The sequence below is a fragment of the Triticum dicoccoides genome, chromosome 7B, assembly GCF_002162155.2.
Source record: "Triticum dicoccoides isolate Atlit2015 ecotype Zavitan chromosome 7B, WEW_v2.0, whole genome shotgun sequence".
Taxonomy (NCBI): domain Eukaryota; kingdom Viridiplantae; phylum Streptophyta; class Magnoliopsida; order Poales; family Poaceae; genus Triticum; species Triticum dicoccoides.
Genome location: NC_041393.1, coordinates 400,169,104 through 400,187,908, shown reverse-complemented (window position 1 = coordinate 400,187,908; position 18,805 = coordinate 400,169,104). Strand labels below are relative to the sequence as shown.

At 46.9% G+C, this 18,805-nt stretch overlaps 1 pseudogene; it reads left to right on the top strand.

Annotated features, from left to right (window-relative positions):
• Nucleotides 1–728: 728 nt before the first annotated feature.
• Nucleotides 729–4,181, top strand: LOC119335156 (annotated as a pseudogene).
• The last annotated feature ends 14,624 nt before the right edge of the window (nucleotides 4,182–18,805 follow it).

The window sequence follows — 18,805 nt, the reverse complement described above, 5'->3', positions numbered from 1 at the left end:
GGGCTGCTTGACCCAGAACACGAGAAGCGCTTAGCGCGTGAAGGGCCGCCGTACGGGAGCGGGTGCGGCCCCGAATCTCCGGCACGGCCACAGGGGGAGGAGGGACCGTCGGCTGCGGCAAGGGCGGAGAAGGGGATCCCCCAGCCGGAGAGGCGACTGGGGGGACGAGGAGGGCCGCCCGGGCCTCCGCGAGCTTACCATCGAGAACCTCACGAGCTCTGATGGCCGCGATCTGGGCAAGAGGGGGACCAACTTCCCCTCGAAAAATGATCGCGGAGTCGGAGGCCACTTTGACGAGGTGGCCCAGCGACACAGACTCAAGCGCAGAGAAAAAACAAGACGAAGCAGAGGGGGGAAATGGAGGGCGCACCTGGCTCCAAGTTACGGGCGGCCGCGCGAAGCTCCGCCCGCTCGGGGATGGGCAACGCCGGGCTGCCCTCAGGGTGAGCAGCATCCAGCCGAGCACTCCGGCGGGATGCCATCACCGGAGAGGAGGACGACCGACCACGACGGGAGTAGGCGGCGGAGCGGGAAGGGGGGGCTGGGCCGCCAAAGGCGTGATGATCCGAGCCGCCCCCACCCCAGGAGATGGCGAAGGAGAGGACAACAGACCCGGCCCAGCACAGCCGAGGAAGAGCTGGGCAGGGTGTGACGGCGCGGCCGGGGGGGGGAGGGGCGATGGGACGGCAACCGGGGCGACCCGAGGAGACGACGGGGCCCGACCCGAGGAGATGTGTTAGAGTTGCCGAAACCGTGGGGCTCACCCGCCCACGCTCCGGCGGCCGCCCACGATTTCCCCCTCCTCCCACACCGGGCAGCGTCTCTCGCTCCGACCGCCTTTATTTCGCCAATGACGCCGGCTCTCCCCTCCTACACGCCGATTCCTTTCCACCATGGCTGCGCCGGCGCCGCCAACCACAAGCTCCAAGCCGCCCCTCCCCCCGCGCCTCGCCGTGCCGCTCGCCCTCGCGCTCCTCCTCGCTCTCGCATTCGTTGTCGACTTCCTCTCCTATTCCTCCGCCATCAGCCCGCCCGTTTCCTCCTCTTCCAAGACGGTAGCTGACCACCCTCCTTGCCCAACGCTACTTGCGTTCTCATCGACGTTGCCTTGACATGGACGCGCGCCACCGTTCTCTCTCGTGTGCAGGTAAAGGAGGGTAATAATAATGACGATACGAAGCTTCGCAATGGATCACCGACGGTGAGGCACCTCAACGCGACGTTCTCAGACCTGCCGGCGCCGCACTGGGACTGGGAGGAGATGCCGCCGGCGCCCGTGCCCCGGCTTGACGGGGCGTCCGTGCAGATCGGGGACCTCCTCTACGTCGTCGCAGGGTACGGGAGCCTCGACCATGTGAGTAACTCAACTCACTCACTTCGTGCAGACTGCAGAGTTGTTGCCTCGTTGTTCCTTAACCTTTGTTCTTATATATAGCGAGTAGGATTTCACACTTGAGAACTGAGATGAGATGATTATTCGTACTCCTAGCCGCCGCTGGTAAATTCTCAGCACTGCCCTGTTATGGATGAAGCAAGCAAATCATATAGCTGAGCAATCTCATATCCTGCGACCGCACTACTCTGGAGTAGAATTCTAACGCAGGATATTACGAAGGACTGTTAACAACTTACCATTGCAAGTATTAGCTGTAAATTAATTTGATCTACTTTAGACTTTTGCTGAAAACTGCTACTACCAGTAGTGTAAAGGTTAAAATAGTAGCTGACTAACTGTATGTTTGGATTTGAATCACAAGTTTACAACTGATGCTTCAGCAGAAGTAAAGCAAGTCTGATTATTTTTTGTTTGGCAAATGGTTACCACGGCCACAGGCTGCACGAACCCCATTTTGTGATATTTTGCTTTGCTTCACGCCATTTCAGGTCCATTCTCATGTGGATGTGTACAATTTCACTTCTAACACATGGACTGGAAGGTTTGTTATGCCCAAGAAGATGTCAAATTCACATTTAGGGATGGCCTCAGATGGGAGATACATCTATGCAGTGTCTGGACAATTTGGTCCACAGTGTCGGCCAGCTGTGAGCCGTAATTTTGTTCTAGACACAAAGTTAAGGAAGTGGGACGAATTGCCTCATTTACCTGTTCCTAGGTATGCATTTCAGCCTATAATTACCTGTTCAGTAGACTCAAAATCGGTGCATATGCGTTGCTGTAATATTCGTTTTGGCTGCTATCAATATCTATATGTTCCTTCTGACTTTATTCTGTTCAAGCATTGCTTATCCAGTTTACTGTTTATCACACACAAGAGGCAAGACAGTTGCATAATCCAATAGTGGCAATCATGTTCGTTTGTAATTTAGTGCCATGCTAATGTCACAACTGATATTGGCTCATATCCCGTGAGTCAAATTGTACTACTGTATTCTTAGCTTGATATTGTTAACAGTTTGTTCAGACATACTCCAAGAACCTCATTCAATATGCTCCATTGGCCCTGTTTTGACTGCAGCTATAATGCTGGAGCTATGAAATGGTCCATGCTTATACTATATGCTGCTATAACTATCAAGATCCAAAGCTTACTCTATAACATGCTGTAGGTATGCACCAGCTACTCAACTTTGGCGTGGGCGGCTTCATGTGATGGGTGGTGGCAAAGAAGACCGCCATGAACCTGGATTAGAGCACTAGAGCCTTGCTGTGAAGGATGGCAAAGCATTGGAGAATGAGTGGCGAGCTGAAATACCGATACCACGTGGTAGACCTCATAGGTGAATTTGTGTGGCTATTGTGATGCGTTATTTATATGCAATTGCCCATTGAGATATTCACCTCTTTCTAAGATTTCTAAGAATAAAAATAGGTGTCCTGTGCTTGAAGACTAAATATCCATTGATTTGTAGTACTATTGGCACCCTCTCCGTGGATAGGGGATACTTCTTAGAATTATTTTCAGATGAACAAATATGTCGATAATTTCTTACATCCATCTTTTGGCAGGGCATGTGTTGTTGCTAATGACAAACTCTTTGTAATTGGTGGTCAAGAGGGAGACTTCATGCCTAAACCAGGGTCACCTATTTTTAAATGCGCAAGGAGGCATGAGGTATGTATGTGCATGCAATAAACATCAAACCTTGAAATATAAGAGTGCTTCCTGTACACGACATTTCTCTATTTTGCAACCAAGATATGCATTTGTCCATGCTTAGTAACGTATAATATAAAGCATACACAGGAAAGTTAAATACTCATACGTTTTCTCTAACAAAAAAGTTGCTGCACCTAGTAAATGTGCTTTCTTGCATTCAGGCTTTAACCTATAACTGATAAAGTCTTGATTCACGGTCTGTCGGTAAAGTTTTTACCAGAAGCATGATTATGTTAGATATTGTTTTGCAGGTTGTTTATGGTGATGTGTATATGCTAGACAATGAAGCTAAATGGAAGCAGCTGTCTCCAATGCCAAAGCCAGATTCCCACATAGAATTTGCATGGGTCGTTGTTAATAACTCCATAGTAATTGTTGGTGGAACTACCGAGAAGCACCCTATCACCAAAAAGATGATTCTTGTTGGTGAAGTCTTCCGGTTTGATTTGGAAACATTGGTGTGTTCTACTATCTTATATGTAAATTATTTTGCTTGTTCATATTAGCTATGTTATGATTATTTTCCTCTGAATATTAGGACATTACTAAGTGGCTTAACATATGCTGTGCCATTTTTGCAGAAATGGTCAGTCATTGGTCGTATGCCTTTCCGGATCAAGACAGCCCTAGCTGGTTACTGGGATGGGTGGCTCTATTTCACTTCTGGGCAGAGGGATAGGGGACCTGATAATCCAACTCCTAAGAAAGTTGTTGGTTCTGTGTGGAGAACGAAACTGCACGTCTAATGTCCAATGTTTGAACAGAGGTTTCTGTATATTCTTAACCGGTATGTGCTGCCGTTTTCGAGCAGCTAGAGTTCCTACCAGCTACTTTTCTCGTGTATTTCCTTTGCCTAACTTGTATTCTGCTTCACCATTGCGAATACTGTAATCCTATCTTGAGTATGACTACAAATCTAAATTTCTAGGAAACTGGCTTCAAATTTGGCAGAGGATTTTAGCCTTGTAAGCAGTGCTGCCCTATGCAGAAGTTCCTTGTAGATCATATATGTGTACCTGTCTCCATTTTCTAATTGCTATGGCGTTCCAGCAGTCCTTGCAAACTTTCTGCTGTTCAGTTCTTAATGTTGTTTACTTGTTGTAGTTCTCACGTTTGGAATTGGAAGCTGGATTTTGGAGATGTGTTTCATTCAAACAACCGAAAGCAGCCTTTGGCAACAATCTTGCCGTTCGATAGAGGTTATCAACTAGCAACTTTTGTGGAGGATATGTTTTTCGCTGGAAATATTTAATATTGAATGGATGAAAGCTATTATATGACCAAATTTCTTCCTAGCTGTACAAACAGAATGGTGTTGAATTTGCTTCTCCCCTTTGTTTTTTGGCTAATCTGTAAACGTTATGATGCACTTTGACCTAAATACCTCAAGGCCACCGATTTGAATAGCACGCTATAGCGTTCTGACTTCTGAGCAATGTCCCGCTAAATGAAATTAGTGTACAATCATCCTCTATAGCATGATATGGCTTCGCTATAGCGGATTTTAAGGGCTGCGCTATTTTGTCATAGCATGCTATTTTTTTTCATTGCTCAAGACACATCCATTACTGTTGTTCATACATGGCTGTGGGCTGTGGTTGCGTACTTGCCTTTAACAATTGAGATAGCTAGCTGCCTTTTACAATTTGCTATTGAAAATGAATCATCTTTTGCTGATATTTTCCTCGCATGTTTGCCTCGAGACAATTATTACAATTGATATGGCAAAGATCCTTTTTTTGTCTTACTGCCTTTTACTACAAATTATGAAGACTCTTCCCATTTTCTGACCATGTCATATATCTCTCTTTTGGAATTTAATTCTTCAAGCACACATAAGCAATGATCGTTGATTTCAATCTTTCTGTAAAGATAATGATTTGAAAAAGGTAACCATGACAATTTTTTTGCATATTTAATTATTTGTTTAGGGCGGCAGTAGCCTTGACAACACAATTCCAGCACCAACCATTGCTGCACCTTTTCTTCAAGAACCAGTTTGCCCACTAGAACAATTATTGGACCAATAATAACATTTACTAATTTTTTGTTAATTCTACTTTTCCTAGTGCAGCTGGCGGATGACGCTCTGGTTGGATGACAGTGACCGAGGCATTCTGGCCTAAACTTTGACAGCATTCGCAGGGCACTGGCAAGCGCTTAACAATGACTCATCACATGGTGAGACCGACTGGGCTTATCGCCTTCATTAGTAAAATCTGGCCTCCTTTGTGCCCTAGACGCCCGGCCGGTCTGGCGGTGGCGCGCGTCTGGCCGACGACGAGCCGTCGTTGTCGTCTCTGGGCAACTTGCATGGCCACCAAACCACAGAGATATGTCGACTTCATTTTGCAAGTACAGGTACAAGTATGATCGTGGTTCCATTTGAATGGTCGAAATTCCCATTTGAGACCAAGTTGATCTTCAAGACGGACACGAGGGGCAACTGTTACCCGCAGCACAGGCCAATTACTTTGTTCATTAAATTAGGGGATTTTACTGGCAGCACAGGTCTACATCGAAATCATACGTGATCAGGGCTAAATGCTGACGTGCTGTGGTTCATTGCTGGCTGCTCCTTTTCTGAACACTTTTCCTTGGCAGTTTCTTCAGGTGGCGGAACCAATCAAACATGGTTGATCCCCAGTGGGTATTCTTTTCAGTTCATATATTTCTGTTTTGTCAAAATGGGCTCTGCTTTGACTCAGCGACCCCGTCACCCGATACACTCGTCATGGGAGCACATGACCCAAACGCAACCATTGAGAAAATAATTAACTGGTTATTTGGATAATGTTGACAAAGGAAGAAATGTTTATTTTAAGACACGTCTAGGCCAGACGCTACTAGTGTCTCTGTATCTCGGCACAAAGTTGGGAGTGATCACTGAAGGATCAGACAACGGTAGTTGTTTGTGACGTGGCACATGCTAACACGCAGCCATATTTTGTTGGAAGAAGCCTCTACGGCTCTACAAGTCACTTGCATGTCAAGTACTAGCTCAAAGAGATTGTTGAGGTCATATACGATAAGCACAAGTCTTTTGTACGAACTTTTTTTGAAGTATCATATGACATATCTATTATAAAAGTTTATCGGAGATACAAAGTATCTTAAACATAATAAAAATTGCATCGAGATTCTAAGACCATCGAATGACCACTACTACCGCGAGAACGAGTTGTCGACGCGCTACTATCGCCGCTCTCCTATTGGAGCTGGCTTGACCTTGTCTATGACAACGTGCATGTGCCCCTAAGGACCAACGCCCTAGAGTTGCACTCGTCGCCGTTGAACTCTTTCATTTGAAGCACATGAACCAAATCTCGTCGCATGACGAAAAACCCTAACCTCCCGTCCCAAGGAGACGGCATGAATGTACGTCGGAGCTGCGGTTGACAACATCCAAAAGGATGAACTCGAGGAGGATCGGAGCTCGATTGACAAACTCAAAGAAGAAGTGTCGCCATCCTTCCGAGCGCCGCACCAGCGATGACTAAAAAAGCCCTAACCTAAACTACTAATCGAAGCGGAGGCACCGGGATTCCCCTCCCCATCACCAACCGCCGGAGCGACAAATAGAGGGAAGGCGAATCCACAAGTTGACCAATGAAGTTTGGAGGAGAAGAGTTTGCCCTAGCTGTAATGGCCTCATGGGTTAGGGAAGGAAAATGAGAATGCAACAAAAATTTATGATTTATATGTCACAAAAATTACATGGTTAGAATCTTCTTTCGAATAAAATTCAATAATAAAGAAACATAAGATCGTTTATGTTGAGTATAAGGATTATTAGGAAGTATATGATAGACTAGGATTTGGTCCTGCCTTATCTTGTACTTCAAGTTGATCTTTGTACTCCTATATATATATGCCCACGAGGCTCAAGCAATATATCAGCTATTCCATCAAATCTCTCTCTCCCTTCTAACATGGTATCAACCTTATCTCGATCGTAAACCCTAGCCGTCGCCGCTTCCGCACCCCCGCGCCGCCCCCGGGGCGGTCGGCTTCCATGACCGTCGCTGGGGGCCGCGCCGCCCGTACCTAGAGTTCGTCCGCCGGCCGTGTTGGTTCGCTACCCTAGAGAGTATTTTTCCCGAGCCCTTGCTCCGGGTTTTTTCGCTCTCTCGCCGGTCGTTTTGATCGGCATTTTTCTTTTTGGTTTTTCGATCTATGCTTGATCGGTTTGCGTCATTCGCCGCCGCCGCCATCGACACCCCGCGCCTCTACTTCGACACCGCGCGACCAGCCGGCTACTTCACCGACCCAACGGCCTCGCGCGACAGGCAGCCCTCAAGGCCGTCGTCCGCGCGCCGGCCCGCCCGTCGCCCTGCTCCGACCAGGACACCTGCATCGCCTACACCCGGCGGCCTCGCGCCATGCGGCGGTCAATCATAGCCGCCGCTCGCGCGTCGACCCGCCAATCAATCCACGCCACCCGCCTCCGCCGCGTCAGCATGGCGGCCCGGCGGTCTACCTCGACGGCCTCGTCCTCGGCTGCGTCGGGACGGCTGCGTCAGGACCGCTGCGTCAGACTCGTCGTCTGCCTCAACTCGGGTGCCGCTGCTCTGTTGGTCGCTCGAGCCTCGCAGCCCGGGCACCGGTGCTGACATGCTCGTCTGCACGACGTCCCATGCCGTCCGTCGGTGGCGGCCTCATCTCGGACTCCTCCGCCATCCCGCCTCCACCGAGCGGCGTCCCCGACCTCGTGCGCGATCGACTTGATCACCCACTCTCCGCCGCGATCCACCTGATCTACGCCGCGCGATCCACCTGATCTACGCCGCGCGACCAACCTGATCTGTCGGTTACGCGCGGCTTCGCAGGACCCGTGAAGATCGTCCCCGAGTTCAGCGTGCCCCTCCATCGACCGAGCAACAGGCTGCCATTGCATTGCCCTGTCGGGCCGCAGCGCCACCGCCCCGTGGTTCTCCTCGTGGCTGCATCGACTCGCGCATCGCCGTTGCGTCGCCCTACGGGCCGTAGTGCTGCGATACGCGGTCCCAGCCGCCGCCCCGAGGCCGTCCCCGCGGTTGCACCGACCTGCGCTCCGCCGCTGCACCGCCCCTTCGGGCCGTAGCGCCGCGGCCCACTGTCCTCGCCGCCGCCCCGAGGTCTTCCTGCCGTCGCCCCGACCTGCCCGCCGCCGTCGCGTCGCCCCTTCGGGTCGTAGTGCCGCGGCCCGCGGTCCACTTCATCGTCCCCGCGCGTTGACTTCCTGTGGTATGCATCGCGTCGTCTCCCTTGGCGCGTGAGCGCCACCGTCCGCACCGGTCTTTGTCACGCTGTCAAGGTTCTTTGCCTACTTCGAGCATCTCCGCCGCGCTCCTAACCTAGCCGCCGCCGCTGCCGTCAGACCGCCGCTGATAGAGGCAAAGGTGTCCCATCTTTCAATCAGATGGTGGCTATTGTTTCGGAGGAAGTCGACTTTGACGATCCGACTACGAACGTGCGAGGACGTTGCGCCTTAGCAATCGCTAAACCAACTCTGAGAGGTTATTGACCACGCCGGAGCATGATCAACCTGACCACAAAGGTCTGTTTCCTGCAGGCAAACGAAGAACAAGCAATAAACTAAGATTGCAATATGGATATTGTGAATATAAGAGAAAAGCTTTATTCATCAAGGTGGGGTTCTGTGACGCCTTTGTCTGGTCGTTGAACACAAACGAAGTACGCGAAGTTGCAACTATGGCGAACTTTAATCTAAACAAAACCCAAAGTCTAAATGGTGCCCTAAGGGCTGTATATATGGAGGAAGAGGAGGGGAATTTCGTGGCCCTTGGTGGAGGGGTCCGAAATCAACCCTATCTCTTGTTTCCCCACACATACGGACTCTAAAAATAGCCTATACTTATGTATTTTGAAATTACATGGGCCTGGCCCAATAATAAGGTGATGCAGCACCTAGAATAGCCTCGGGACGAAATTTATGAAGTGGCATCTTGTATATTTCGTCCAAGGCTTCATGCACCCATTATGGTGGCTTCAAAGTCCTGAAATCATCACTTGTAACTCCGTTCTTGTTCCCCTTGCGCATGCCATCATCTCCATGCTTGTTCTTGCTCCAATGTTCATCCTTCTCCAAGCTAGGCCCTTCATTTGTAAGCAAAACAAATGTATCCAATTTAGGCAGCATTATATTCTCATGAATATTAGAATCATTACCAAGAAACGGAAGTACCTAATAATTCAATTGGCGTGCGTGAGCTCTAGTAACTGGTCCAGTATATGTAGCAGTACGTGTTGGAAATATGCCCTAGAGGCAATAATAAAATGGTTATTATTATATTTCCTTGTTTATGATGATTGTTTATTATCTATGCTAGAATTGTATGGATAGGAAACTCAGATACATGTGTGGATACATAGACAACACCATGTCCCTAGTAAGCCTCTAGTTGACTAGCTCGTTGATCAACAGATGGTCATGGTTTCCTGACCATGGACATTGGATGTCATTGATAACGGGATCACATCATTAGGAGAATGATGTGATGGACAAGACCCAATCCTAAGCCTAGCACAAGATCGTGTAGTTCGTATGCTAAAGCTTTTCTAAATGTCAGGTATCTTTTCCTTAGACCATGAGATTGTGCAACTCCTGGATACCGTAGGAATGCTTTGGGTGTACCAAACGTCACAACGTAACTGGGTGGCTGTAAAGGTGCACTACGGGTATCTCCGAAAGTGTCTGTTGGGTTGGCACGAATCGAGACTGGGATTTGTCACTCCGTGTGACGGAGAGGTATCTCTGGGCCCACTCGGTAGGACATCATCATAATGTGCACAATGTGATCAAGGAGTTGATCGTGGGATGATGTGTTGCGGAACGAGTAAGGAGACTTGCCGGTAGCGAGATTGAACAAGGTATCGGGATACCGACGATCGAATCTCGGGCAAGTACTATACCGCTAGACAAAGGGAATTGTATACGGGATTGATTGAATCCTTGACATCATGGTTCATCCGATGAGATCATCGTGGAACATGTGGGGGCCAACATGGGTATCCAGATCCCGTTGTTGGTTATTGACCGGAGAGTTGTCTCGGTCATGTCTGCATGGTTCCCGAACCCGTAGGGTCTACACACTTAAGGTTCGATGACGCTAGGGTTATAGGGAATAGATATACGTGGTTACCGAATGTTGTTCGGAGTCCCGGATGAGATCCCGGACGTCATGAGGAGTTCCGGGATGGTCCGGAGGTAAAGATTTATATATGGGAAGTCCTGTTTTGGTCACCGGAAAAATTTCGGGTGCTATCAGTAACGTACCGGGACCGCCGGGAGGGTCCCGGGGGTCCACCTGGTGGGGCCACCGGCCCCAGAGGGCTGCGTAGGCCAAGTGTGGGAGGGGACCAGCCCCAGGTGGGCTGGTGCGGCCCCCCACCAGGGCCCAAGGCGAAGAGAGAAGAAAAAAGGGGAAACCCTAGGCTCAGATGGGCCTAAGGCCCACCTAGTGGTGCGCCCCCCCCCTCTCTCCCCCTTGGCCACCCCCCTAGATGGGATCTAGGGCTGGCCGCCACCCCTAGGGGTGGAAACCTAGATGGGGGCACAGCCCCTCCCTTTCCCCTATATATAGTGGGGGTTTGGGGCTGCCATAGACATGAGAACACCTCCCTCTTGGCGCAGCCCTACCCCTCTCCCTCCTCGTCTCTTGCGGTGCTTGGCGAAGCCCTGCTGGAGTGCCACGCTCCTCCACCACCACCACACCATCGTGCTACTGCTGGACGGAGTCTTCCCCAACCTCTCCATCTCCCCTTGCTGGTTCAAGGCACGGGAGACGTCATCGGGCTGCACGTGTGTTGAACGCGGAGGCGTCGTTGTTTGGCGCTTAGATCGGAATCAACTGCGATCTGAATCGCTACAAGTACGACTCCTTCATCCACGTTCTTGTAACGCTTCCGCTTAGCAATCTACAAGGGTATGTAGATGCACTCCCCTTTCCCTCGTTGCTAGATTACTCCATAGATTGATCTTGGTGATGCGTAGAAAATTTTAAATTTCTGCTACGATCCCCAACAGTGGCATCATGAGCTAGGTCTATGCGTAGTTTCTATGCACGAGTAGAACACAAGTTGTTGTGGGCATTGATTTTGTTCAATATGCTTACCGTTACTAGTCCAACTTGTTTCGACGGTATTGTGGGATGAAGCGGCCCGGACCGACCTTACACGTACACTTACGTGAGACTGGTTCCACCGACTGACATGCACCTGTTGCATAAGGTGGCTAGCGGGTGCCAGTCTCTCCCACTTTAGTCGGATCGGATTCGATGGAAAGGGTCCTTATGAAGGGTAAATAGCAATTGACATATCACGTTGTGGTTTTGCGTAGGTAAGAAGCGTTCTTGCTAGAAACCCATAGCAGCCATGTAAAACATGCAAACAACAATTAGAGGACGTCTAACTTGTTTTTGCAGGGTATGCTATGTGATGTGATATGGCCAAAAGAATGTCATGAATGATATGTGATGTATGAGATTGATCATGTTCTTGTAATAGGAATCACGACTTGTATGTCGATGATTATGACAACCGGCAGGAGCCATAGGAGTTGTCTTAATTTATTGTATGACCTGCGTGTCATTGAACAACGCCATGTAATTACTTTACTTTATTGCTAAACCGTTAGCCATAGTAGTAGAAGTAATAGTTGGCGAGACAACTTCATGGAGACACGGTGATGGAGATCATGATGATGGAGATCATGGTGTCATGCCGGTGACGATGATGATCATGGAGCCCCAAAGATGGAGATCAAAAGGAGCAAAATGATATTGGCCATATCATGTCACTTTTTGATTGCATGTGATGTTTATCATGTTTATGCATCTTATTTGCTTAGAACGACGGTAGTAAATAATATGATCCCTCATTAAAATTTCAAGAAAGTGTTCCCCCTAACTGTGCACCATTGCGAAAGTTCATTGTTTCGAAGCACCACGTGATGATCGGGTGTGATAGATTCTAACGTTCACATACAACGGGTGTAAGCCAGATTTACACACACGAAACACTTAGGTTGACTTGACGAGCCTAGCATGTACAGACATGGCCTCGGAACACAAGAGACCGAAAGGTCGAGCATGAGTCGTATGGTGGATACGATCAACATGAAGATGTTCACCGATGATGAATAGTCCGTCTCACGTGATGATCGGACACAGCCTAGTTGACTTGGATCATGTAATCACTTAGATGACTAGAGGGATGTCTATCTGAGTGGGAGTTCATAAGATGAACTTAATTATCCTGAACATAGTCAAAAGGTTTTTGCAAATTATGTCGTAGCTCCCGTTTTAGTTCTACTATATTAGATATGTTCCTAGAGAAAATTTAGTTGAAAGTTGATAGTAGCAATTATGCGGACTGGGTCCATAAACTGAGGATTGTCCTCATTGCTGCGCAGAAGGCTTGTGTCCTTAATGCACCGCTCGGTGTGCTGAACCTCGAACGTCGTCTGTGGATGTTGTGAACATTTGACATACACGTTTTGATAACTACGTGATAGTTCAGTAATGTTAAATGGTTTAGAATTGAGGCACCGAAGACGATTTCGAAACGTCGCGGAACATATGAAATGTTTTGAGGGCTGAAATTGGGATTTCAGGCTCGTGCCCACGTCAAGAGGTATAAGACCTCCGACGATTTTCTTAGCCTGCAAACTAAGGGAGAAAAGCTCAATCGTTGAGCTTGTGCTCAGATTGTCTGAGTACAACAATCACTTGAATCGAGTGGGAGTTGATCTTCCAAATGAGATAGTGATGTTTCTCCAAAGTCATTGCCACCAAGCTGCTAGAGCTTCGTGATGAACTATAACATATCAGGGATAGATATGATGATCCTTGAAATATTCGCGATGTTTGACACCACGAAAGTAGAAATCAAGAAGGAGCATCAATTGTTGATGGTTAGTGAAACCACTAGTTTCAAGAAGGGAAAGGGCAAGAAGGGATACTTCATGAAACGGCAAATCAGCTGCTGCTCTAGTGAAGAAACCCAAGGTTGAACCCAAACCCGAGACTAAGTGCTTCTGTAATAAGGGGAACGGTCACTGGAGCAGAATTACCCTAGATACTTGGTAGATAAGAAGGCAGGCATGGTCGACAGAAGTATAATGGATATACATTATATTAATGTGTACTCTACTAGTACTCCTAGTAGCACCATGGTAATAGATACCGGTTCGGTTGCTAAGTGTTAGTAACTCGAAATAAAAGGCTACAGAATAAACGGAGACTAGCTAAAGGCGAGGTGACGATATGTGTTGGAAGTATTTCCAAGGTTGATGTGATCAAACATCGCACGCTCCCTCTACCATCGGGATCGGTGTTAAACCTAAATAATTGTTATTTGGTGTTTGCGTTAAGCATAGACATAATTGGATTATGTCTATCGCAATACGGTTATTCATTTAAGGAGAATAATGGTCACTCTGTTTATTTGAATAATACCTTCAATGGTCTTGCACCTAAAATGAATGGTTTATTGAATCTCGATCGTAGTGATACACATGTTCATGCCAAAAGATATAAGATAGTACCACCTACTTGTGGCACTTACATGTAAGTCATATTGGTATAAAACGCATGAAGAAGCTCCATGTTGATGGATCTTTGGACTCACTCGTTTTTGAAAAGATTGAGACATGCGAACCATGTCTATTGGTGTATATGCATGAAGAAACTCCATGCAGATGGATCATTTGGACTCACTTGATTTTGAATCACTTGAGACATGCAAATCATACCACATGGGCAAGATGACTGAAAAGCCTCGGTTTCAGTAAGATGGAACAAGAAAGCAACTTGTTGGAAGTAATACATTTTGATGTGTGCAGTCTAATGAGTGTTGAGGAATGCAGTGGATATCGTTATGTTCTTACTTCACAGATGATTTGAGTAGATTCTGAGTATGTTTACTTGATGAAACACAAATCTGAATTGTTGAAAGGTTCAAGTAATTTCAGAGTGAAGTTGAAGATCGTCGTGACAAGAGGATAAAATGTCTATGATATGATCATAGAGATGAATATCTGAGTTACGAGTTTGGCACGCAATTAAGACATTGTGGAAATTGTTTCACAATTAATACCGCCTGGAACACCATAGTGTGATGGTGTGTCCGAACATCATAGATGCACCCTATTGGATATGGGGCATACCATGATGTCTCTTATCGAATTACCACTATCATTTATGGGTTAGGCATTAGAGACAACCGCATTCACTTTAAATAGGGAAGCACGCAATTCCGTTGAGACGACACCGTATGAACTATGGTTTGGAGAAACCTAAGCTGTCGTTCCTTAAAAGTTTGGGGCTGCGACACTTATATGGAAAAAGTTTCAGGTTGATAAGCTCGAACCCAAAGTGGATAAATGCATCTTCATAGGACACCCAAAAATAGTTGGGTATACCTCCTGTCTCAGTTCCGAAAGCAAAAGTGATTGTTTCTAGAAACGGGTCCTTTCTCGAGGAAAATTTTCTCTCGAAAGAATTGAGTGGGAGGATGGTGGAGACTTGATAAGGTTATTGAACCATCACTTCAATTAGTGTGTAGCAGGGCACAAGAAGTTGTTCCTGTGGCGCCTACACCAATTGAAGTAGAAGCTTATGATACTGATCATGAAACTTCGGATCAAGTCACTACCAAACCTCGTAGGTCGACAAGGATGCGTACTACTTCAAAGTGGTATGGTAATCCTGTCTTGGAAGTCATGTTGCTAGACAACAATGAACCTACGAGCCATGGAGAAGCGATGGTGGGCCCGGATTCCGACGAATGGCTCGAGGCCATAAAATCCGAGAGAGGATCCATGTATGAAAACAAAGTGTAGACTTTGGAAGAACTACTCGATGGTCGTAAGGCTGTTGAGTACAGATGGATTCTAAAAGGAAGACGGACAATAATGGTAAGTGTCACCATTAAGAAAGCTCGACTTGTCGCTAAGATGTTTTCCGACAAGTTCAAGGAGTTGACTACGATGAGACTTTCTCACTCGTAGCGATGCTAAGAGTCTGTTGGAATTATATTAGCAGTTACTGCATTATTTATGAAATCTTGCAGATAGGATGTAAAAAACATTGTTTCCTCGACAATTTTCTTGAGGAAAGGTTGTATGTGATACAACCAGAAGGTTTTGTCAATCCTGAAAGATGCTAACAAGTATGCAAAGCTCCAGCAATCCTTCTAAGGATTGGAGTAAGCATCTCAGAATTGGAATATACACTTTGATGAAGACGATCAAAGATTTTGGGTTTATACAAAGTTTATGAGAAACTTGTATTTCCAAAGAAGTGAGTGGGAGCACTATGGCATTTCTGATGAGTATATGTTGTTGACATATTGTTGATCAGAAATGATGTAGAATTTCTGGAAGCATATAGGGTTATTTGAAAAGTGTTTTTCAATGGAAAACCTGGATTAAGCTACTTGAACATTGAGCATTAAGATCTATAAGGATAGATCAAAAATCGCTTGATAGTACTTTCAAATGAATACACACCGTGACAAGATTTTGAAGGAGTTCAAAATAGATCGGCAAAGAAGGAGTTCTTGGCTGTGTTATAAGGTGTGAGTATTGAGTAAGACTCAAGACCTGACCACGGCAGAAGAGAGAGAAAGGACGAAGGCCGTCCCCTATGCTTTATACGTAGGCTCTACAGTATGCTATGTTTTGTACCGCACCTTAAGTGTGCCTTGCCATGAGTCAGTCAAGGGGTACAAGAGTGATCCAGGAATGGATCACAGGACAATGGTCAAAGTTATCCTTAGTAACTAGTGGACTAAGGAATTTTCTCGATTATGGAGGTGGTAAAAGAGTTCGTCATAAAGGGTTATGCCGATGCAAACTTTGACACTAATCCGGATTATTCTGAGTAGTAAACCGGATTCGTATAGTAGAACAGTTATTTGGAATAGCTCCAAATAGAGCATGGTAGATGCATCTAGGAGATGACATACAGATTTCAAAGCACACACGGATCTGAAAGGTTCAGATCCGTTGACTAATAACCTCTCTCACAAGCGAGATATGATCAAACCCCATGGGCGTTGATTCATTACAATCACATAGTGATGTGAACTAGATTATTGACTCTAGTGCAAGTGGGAGACTGTTGGAAATATGCCCTAGAGGAAATAATAAAATGGTTATTATTATATTTCCTTGTTTATGATGATTGTTTATTATCCATGCTAGAATTGTATTGATAGGAAACTCAGATACATGTGTGGATACATAGACAACACCATGTCCCTAGTAAGCCTCTAGTTGACTAGCTCGTTGATCAACAGATGGTCATGGTTTCCTGACCATGGACATTGGATGTCATTGATAACGGGATCACATCATTAGGAGAATGATGTGATGGACAAGACCCAATCCTAAGCCTAGCACAAGATCGTGTAGTTCGTATGCTAAAGCTTTTCTAAATGTCAGGTATCTTTTCCTTAGACCATGAGATTGTGCAACTCCTGGATACCGTAGGAATGCTTTGGGTGTACCAAACGTCACAACGTAACTGGGTGGCTGTAAAGGTGCACTACGGGTATCTCCGAAAGTGTCTGTTGGGTTGGCACGAATCGAGACTGGGATTTGTCACTCCGTGTGACGGAGAGGTATCTCTAGGCCCACTCGGTAGGAAATCATCATAATGTGCACAATGTGATCAAGGAGTTGATCGCGGGATGATGTGTTACGGAACGAGTAAAGAGACTTGCCGGTAGCGAGATTGAACAAGGTATCGGGATACCGACGATCGAATCTCGGGCAAGTACTATACCGCTAGACAAAGGGAATTGTATACGGGATTAATTGAATCCTTGACATCGTGGTTCATCCGATGAGATCATCGTGGAACATGTGGGGGCCAACATGGGTATCCAGATCCCGTTGTTGGTTATTGACCGGAGAGTTGTCTCGGTCATGTCTGCATGGTTCCCGAACCCGTAGGGTCTACACACTTAAGGTTCGATGACGCTAGGGTTATAGGGAATAGATATACATGGTTACCGAATGTTGTTTGGAGTCCCGGATGAGATCCCGGACGTCACGAGGAGTTCCGGAATGGTCCAGAGGTAAAGATTTATATATGGGAAGTCCAGTTTTGGTCACCGGAAAAGTTTCGGGTGCTATCAGTAACGTACCGGGACCACCGGGAGGGTCCCGGGGGTCCACCAGGTGGGGCCACCGGCCCCAGAGGGCTGCGTAGGCCAAGTGTGGGAGGGGACCAGCCCCAGGTGGGCTGGTGCGCCCCCCTACCAGGGCCAAAGGCGAAGAGAGAAGAAAAAAGGGGAAACCCTAGGCTCAGATGGGCCTAAGGCCCACCTAGTGGTGCGCCCCCCTCTCTCCCCCTTGGCCGCTCCCCTAGATGGGATCTAGGGCTGGCCGCCACCCCTAGGGGTGGAAACCTAGATGGGGGCTCAGCCCCTCCCTTTCCCCTATATATAGTGGGGGTTTGGGGCTGCCATAGACATGAGAACACCTCCCTCTTGGCGCAGCCCTACCCCTCTTCCTCCTCGTCTCTTGCGGTGCTTGGCGAAGCTCTGCTGGAGTGCCATGCTCCTCCACCACCACCACGCTATCGTGCTGCTGCTGGACGGAGTCTTCCCCAACCTCTCCCTCTGCCCTTGCTAGATCAAGGCACGGGAGACGTCATCGGGCTGCACGTGTGCTGAACACGGAGGCGCCGTTGTTCGGTGCTTAGATCGGAATCAACCGCGATCTGAATCGCTACAAGTACGACTCCTTCATCCGCGTTCTTGTAACGCTTCCGCTTAGCGATCTACCAGGGTATGTAGATGCACTCCCCTTTTTCTTGTTGCTAGATTACTCCATAAATTGATCTTGGTGATGCGTAAAAAAATTTAAATTTCTGCTACGATCCCAACAGTAGGGGCTATGGGTGTAACAATGGTATTGATGTCCTCATCATCCTCCCCTTCTTAAAATGAAGTCGTCCTCGACGAAAGCTCATCTTCCTCACCCAAATAAGGCTTCAAATCTACAATGTTAAAAGTGGGACTAACCCCAAAATCTGCAGGCAGCTCAAGTTTATATGCATTATCATTTATTTTCTCCAACACCTTAAAAGGACCATCAGCATGAGGCACTAGCTTTGATTTGCGCAAATAAGGAAATCTATCCTTATGCAAATATAACCAAACAAGATCTCCAGGTGCAAACACAACATGTTTTCTACCCTTATCTCCAGCAAGTTTATATTTAGCATTCATACGCTCAATGTTTTCCTTAGTTAACTCATGCATTTTTAAAATCAATTCAACACGTTGTTTAGCATCAAAATTAACCTTCTTTGAAGATGGAAGAGGCAACAAATCAATAGGTGCACGAGGTAGGAAACCATACACAATTTCAAAAAGGCACATCTTAGTAGTAGAATGCAATGAACGATTATAAGCAAATTCAATATGAGGCAAGCATTCTTCCCACATTTTCTTATTATTCTTCAAAACATCCCTAAGCATAGTAGACAAAGTTCTATTGACTACTTCAGTTTGTCCATCACTTTGGGGGTGACAAGTAGTACTAAAAAGCAGTTTAGTCCCCAACTTAGCTCATAAACATCTCCAAAAGTGGCTAAGAAATTTAGTATCACGATCTGAAACAATAGTATTTGGCACACCATGCAAGCGAATAATTTCACGAAAGAACA